We start from the raw sequence: 6784 nt of genomic DNA on the forward strand, positions 1-6784 counted from the left end.
TGTTTGGGAATTACCACAAGAGTACGAGATTACTAAGCTAAAGAGTAGACGAGCCTAACAAGTTACGTAGTCACCAGCCAACAATTTAGAGAGAGGCGCTAATCGCTGGTTCATCATTTAGTGTAGGGCCCTACAGTTCTGATGCGATGATAGGTCTACTTATATATCTATGGCCGATCTGAGCCCCAAGCTTGCAAACAGTACACACACAAAGAAAAACACCCAAATCTGAGTGTAACTTGATGTATCTCATGTGAATTTGCCAATGTAAGCCAAGGATCTAGTAGTAGGGCCTATACTGGTTATAGTAAAAGTGAATAATTTTACCAACGTCTGTAAATTTATCTGATACTAGGATTCCTAGGACTCTGGCGTTACGATTCTAGGAGTAGGATTAAATTATGCTGGCCCATAAATACATGTGTGCTGTTCAGAGATCTAGCCAACTGCAAATGCTTTGTACGGTACCGGTACTGAGTATGTTTTTATCGCATGCATTTTTATGTCACTGTGACTGTGAGTGCCAAATCTCCATAATATTAAAATCACTGCAATGAAGGCTTTAGTGTGTTAACAGGCCAGAGGGCAGTACTCGAGTAAGCCCCTCCTGTGATATCTAATACTTGTTATACGCTGATGTTCCACTACAATTAAAATATATAAAGGTATGAGGTCTAAATGCAATGTTCCATTGTCAGATCTAGCCTAGCTAGGCTATAGGTGCCCACACATTCTAGAGAGTAGTTTTGCAGTACCATAAGCACAGGAAATCTTCGCCCTCTATCCATTTATAAAATGAGTTGAATTGTGCTTTTGCATTTTTATGATCAATGTAAAAATAGACCACTAGATAGGCTTGAGGTAAAGCATTTCTGCTAAAATATGAAATATTTTTTTAATAAACTTGTACTGAATGTTTTTGTTTTTGTTTGTTACAGGTCTTTGTCCTCAGGGAAACCAACAGATGTTGAAGTCCTTTTGGACAAAGATGGTACAAGAAATACCGTAGCTGTTAATCAGCTGAAATTCAGGAAGGGCATGCTTCCCAAGACTTCTCACTTGGAGTTCGTGTGTCAATGCGATGGCACAGGAAACTGTGGAAAGGCACAGTTACTGCTGTGTATGGGGGAGAGAATTTTGAAAGCAGTAGCGATGATGGAAACACAAGCACAGCAGACAGCAGTGACGAAGATGATACTTCTGATTATGACGATGATGATAACATTTATCTGGCGAACTTAGGTAAGATTGTGCGCACACAAATGAATACATACTTGTAGTAAAAGTATGGACAGTATACACTGAGTGTGTTTATTCAATGCCTCTAATAACTTCATAACTGTGCTGCAATGTTAGAAGTAGCTTATAAGTAGTGCCTGGTATATTAGGTTTTCATGGTGTCAACTCATATACAGCACAACCTGGTATACCATTTTTTCAAAATAAAGACATGAGCATGTACTTGTGTAGCCTTAATTCATGTTTATTTGTGTTATGCCTACAAAAGAAAAATAATGAACAGATTAGACCTTCTATCAATATCTTTTCTTTTTCTGTGTCACATCTGCTTGTATTTTGTGTTAGTTACTTTTTCCAATTTCATAATGCTCTTGTTTTGCTGCAAAACTGAAGATCTATGTGTGTAGCCAGCAAGGCTGAGTTTAAAAAATTTTGACTTGCTGACACCATTCGGGTGCCCTATACGTAACAAAAGCCTATCAGCAAATGATATTTTTTTGCCTTACTTCCAATGATGTTTTTGTATTCTTCATAAGCACATGCAATTGACCGTGGAAAGAGGATGCATGTACCGCTTGACTGCTTTTGCATTCAATGCAGATCACCAGTCTGTCCGATCTCTGCTGATGGGCAAAAATAAAAACTCTTGTTTATGGACATTTACATAGGGCTATCTGAAAAATGTGGTATTAAAAGGTTAATCTTAACAAAAAAAAGATAAATTCAACTTTTAAAAAAGATATGATAATAACAGTGAAAAATGTATGCACTATGTATATTTTGTTTTCCTCATTTACAGTTGGCATAAAAAAGGACATCAGCTGCATTCCAGAGATACCAATGCTAGTATTAAACAGTAAAGGAGCACCGTTAGATCCATCCCAGCAGAATGTCAGCTCTGACCAACTTCTCAATGGTGAGTGTTTGTAAAGCCTTAATCTTGTTCAGAAACCCAACCAGATATGGTTGAATCAATCTTGTTGGAATATCAATTAGTAATCCGGATTAAATTATGCTATTGCTGTCATATAATAGCAAATAAAAAGAATGATATCAACTATACACAAGCATAGAATGTAGCATCCTAGCTACCATGTACCAGTATTTTTTGCAGTTGTCAGGGGTGGGTCAAGGAATTCTCTAAATTTTTTTTTTTTTTTTTTTGGGGGGGGGGGGGGTGACCACATGCACGTCCTCCAGTTTTTCTCTGTTTAGTTTTTGTTTTAAAAAAGGGCATCTTAAACCCCATGTGTCCCTGTGCGGATCCACCATGGGTTGTAATCTGGATGACAAAGAAATGATATAGTCAATCTTTCAATAAATGTGATTTTTAAAAAAATGTAATATTTATGCACCATGTGTATTTTCTTTTTCTTTTTGTTTTCTTCATTTCCAGTTGGCATCACCAAGGACATGGACTGCATTCACGAGATACCAATACCAGAATTGAACAACGAATCACCATCAGATCCATCCCAGCAAAATGTGTCTGACCAACTTCTCACTAGTGAGTATTTGTAAAGCCTTAATCTTATTTCTGCATTAATCTTGTTGGAAAAGCCATTAGTAATTAAGATGAAATGATGCTTTTGCTGTCTTATACACTTTAATAGCAATTAAAAAGGATGACATAAACTACACACAAGCAAAGAATGTATTATCCTGGCTACGATGTACCAGTGTTTTTTTTTGCTGTTGTCAGGGGTGGGTCCAGGAATTCTGTGAAGTTGGGGGTGGGGAACCACATGCATGTCCTCCAGTTTTTCTGTTCATTTCTTTTGTTTAAAAAAAATAAAGGGTATCTTACACCTGATGTGCCCCACATGAATCAACCACTGGTTGCAATCTGGATGACATGTTATCCTTCTTGTCATATTGTAGCAAATGGCTAACGCACAACTGGAGAATGTAGCTTGTCTGCCAATTGTACCTGGACCTTCCAAGCAGAGTGATAATCTATGAGCAATTTTCAAATGAGGATGCATGTACCGTTTGACTGATCACCAATCTGTCCGATCTCTGCTGATGGGCAAAAAAAAAAAACCCTCTTGTTTATGGACATTTAAATAGGGCTTTCTGAAAATTGTGGTATTAAGAGGTTAATCTAAATGAAAAAAAAAATCATTCTTTAAAAAAAAAAAATCTAATAGAAACAATAAAATAAGCATGGGCTGTGTATATTTTGTTTTCCTCATTTACAATTGGCATCAAAAAAGATATCAACTGCCATCCTGAGATACCAATGCTAGTATTGAACAATGAAGGAGCACCGTCAGATTCATCCCAGCAGAATGTCAGCTCCGACCAACTTCTCACCGGTGAGTGTTAGTACAGCCTTAACCTTGTTGGGAAACCAAACCAGATATTGCTGAATCAATCCTGTTGGAATATCCATTAGTAATCCGGATTAAATGACGCTATTGTTGCCATATAATAGCAAATAAAAAGAATGACATCAGCTATACACAAGCAGAGAATGTAGCATCCTGGCTCCCATGTACCAGTATTTTTTTGCAGTTTTCAGGGGTGGGTCCAGGAATTCTGCAAATTGGGGGGGGGGGACCACACCCACGTCCTCCAGTTTTTCTCTGTTAATTTTTTTGTTAAAAAAAGGGGGCATCTTAAACCCTATGTGTCCCCGCATGGATCCACCATGGGTTGTAATCTGGATGACATTTTGTCCTCTGAAAGAAATGATAAAGTCAATCTTTCTTTAAAAAATGTAATATTTATGCACCATGTGTATTTTCTTTTTCTTTTTGTTTTCTCCATTTCCAGTTGGCATCACCAAGGACATGGACTGCATTCACGAGATACCAATACCAGAATTGAACAACGAAGCACCATCAGATCCATCCCAGCAAAATGTGTCTGACCAACTTCTCACTAGTGAGTATTTGTAAAGCCTTAATCTTGTTGGGAAACCCAACCAGATATTGCTGCATTAATCTTGTTGGAATATCCATTATTAATTACTATGAAATGATGCTTTTGCTGTCTTATACACTTTAATAGCAAATAAAAAGGATGTCATAAACTACACACAAGCAAAGAATGTAGCATCCTGGCTACCATGTACCAGTGTTTGTGTTGTCAGGGGTGGGTCCAGGAATCCTGTGAAAGTTTGGGGGGGGGGAACCACACGCATGTCCTCCAGTTTTTCTGTTTATTTCTTTTGTTGAAAAAAGACAAAAATAAAGGGTATCTTACACCCGATGTGCCCCACATGAATTAACCACTGGTTGCAATCTGGATGACATGTTATCCTTCTTGTCATATTGTAGCAAATGGCTAACACACAACTGGAGAATGTAGCTTGTCTGCCAATTGTACCTGGACCTTCCAAGCAGAGTGATAATCATTGAGCAATTTTCAAATGAGGATGCATGTACCGTTTGACTGCTTTTGCATTGATGCAGATCACCAATCTGTCCGATCTCTGCTGGGCAAAAAAAAAACACTCTTGTTTGTGGACATTTACAAAGGGCTACCTGAAAATTGTGCTATTAAAAGGTTAATCTTAGTAAAAGAAATTATAAAGTCAATCTTTAAATAAATATGATGGAAACAAATGAAATGTTTGTGCGCCATGTGTATTTGTTTTTTTTTTTTTATGTTTCTTCATTTCCAGTTGGCATCACCAAGGACATGGACTGCATTCAAGAGATACCGATGCTAGTATTGAACAATGAAGCACCATCAGATCCATCCCGCAGAATGTCATCTCTGACCAACTTCTCACTGGTGAGTGTTTGTAAAGCACTTAATCTAATCGGGAAACCCAACAAGATATTGCTGACTCAATCTTGTTGGAATAACCATTAGTAATCCGGAATAAATTATGTTATTGCTGTCATATAATGACAAATAAAAAGGGTGATATTAGCTATACACAAGCATAGAATGTAGCATCCTAGCTAATATGTCCTTTTTTTTTTTTTTTTTTTTTTTTAGCAGTTGTCAGTGGTGGGTCCAGGAATTCTGTAAAGTGTGTGTGTGTGTGGAAGGGGGGACCACACGCACGTCCTCCAGTTTTTTCTGTCGATTTTTTGTTCAAAAAAACAAAAACAATAAGGGCATCTTACACCCCATATGTCCACGCATGGATCCACCATGAGTTGTAAGCTGGATGACATCTTGTTCTTTCAAAGAAATGATAAATTCAGTCTTTTAATAAATATGATAAAACAAATGTTATATTTATGCACCATGCGTATCTTGTTTTTCTTTTTGTTTTCTTCATTTCCAGTTGGCATCACCAGGAACATGGACCGCATTCAAGAGATACCAATACACACTTTGTACCAGAATTGAACAATGAAGCACCATCAGATCCATCCCAGCAAAATGTCAGCTCTGACCAACTTCTCACTAATTATTGCTTGCCTATGGTACCTACAGTTGTTTGTGCATGCAAAAGCAATTTAGTCTATGTATTCAAATTTTTGATAATTTATCACTCCGCACTATCTCCCCACCACAATTCGCCATGTTATGATTTGTCTTTATCTATAGCTATTAAATATTCTATGATATCATAATAAGCTTTGATATTTCTTTAACAATAATTGTCATATATTTTCATGTGAAAAATGTACATGTAACAGCTTTATTCCTCCTTCCAAATTTGATTTGATTTCTGTAGGACCATTGCATAGATATTACTGTTATATTGGAATGAAAGTACAATCACAAACATGCACATAATAACAACTCAAATCATACTTCTTCTTTTTTTTTTAGCCGTAAGACCTGAGTTATTAGAGATTCACTAATATTAGGAGCAAGTTGGCCTTCTGCTTTAAGCCATTTCCATCTGATGAATGTTTCAGAATGTTTTTCAATATAAACTGTATTGTGTACAATTTTCTCATGTTAAAATCGGTTTAACAATTAATTTAGATCAATATCTATTTAACCAAAGACATTTTGACTTGTACATTTAAAAATGTTCAAGGAAATGTAACCATTGTATTAAAGGACATGTTCTTTATCAATGAATTTAAATTAATATATATTTTATCACAGACATCTTGATCACTCCGTAAATTCAAAAATTTTTAATGAAATTTTACCATTGTATAAAGGACATGTTCATCTCTTCTTTTCTTTTTGGATGTGAGATATGGATTGATTTTGAAATAAATATTGCTGCATTTTAATGCAGCTTTGTCTCAAGACTCACTTTCTTTGTTTTGTTTTGTTTTTCTCTTCTATGTACTGTGATCTCATATCGTGAGGAAATCATAATATCATGCACACTAAAATGTCAGCGTATATAATTGGAAGTTAAATGATATTCATAGTACTACTTGAATATCATTTAAGTCTGTAGGGGTCTGTAGGACAATACACCTTTTATTATTTGTGTGAACAAGTACAATCCATGTTTGTGTGTGTGGATGTTTCTGCGTAGAAAATTAATTTGCATCTGTTTCAGAAAAAAAAACAATAATGTGAGACAGACGTGTGGCTAACGAAATTTTTTAGCTTGTTATTTCCGATGAGCAAGCTGATAATTGAGTTTTACCTAACTAAATGATCA

At 36.1% G+C, this 6784-nt stretch overlaps 1 pseudogene; it reads left to right on the forward strand.

Annotated features, from left to right (window-relative positions):
* Positions 1-1035: 1035 nt before the first annotated feature.
* LOC140230292 (uncharacterized) lies at positions 1036-5546 on the forward strand (annotated as a pseudogene).
* Positions 5547-6784: the final 1238 nt, after the last annotated feature.

This window comes from Diadema setosum, chromosome 6 (assembly GCF_964275005.1).
Source record: "Diadema setosum chromosome 6, eeDiaSeto1, whole genome shotgun sequence".
NCBI classification, from domain to species: Eukaryota; Metazoa; Echinodermata; class Echinoidea; order Diadematoida; family Diadematidae; genus Diadema; species Diadema setosum.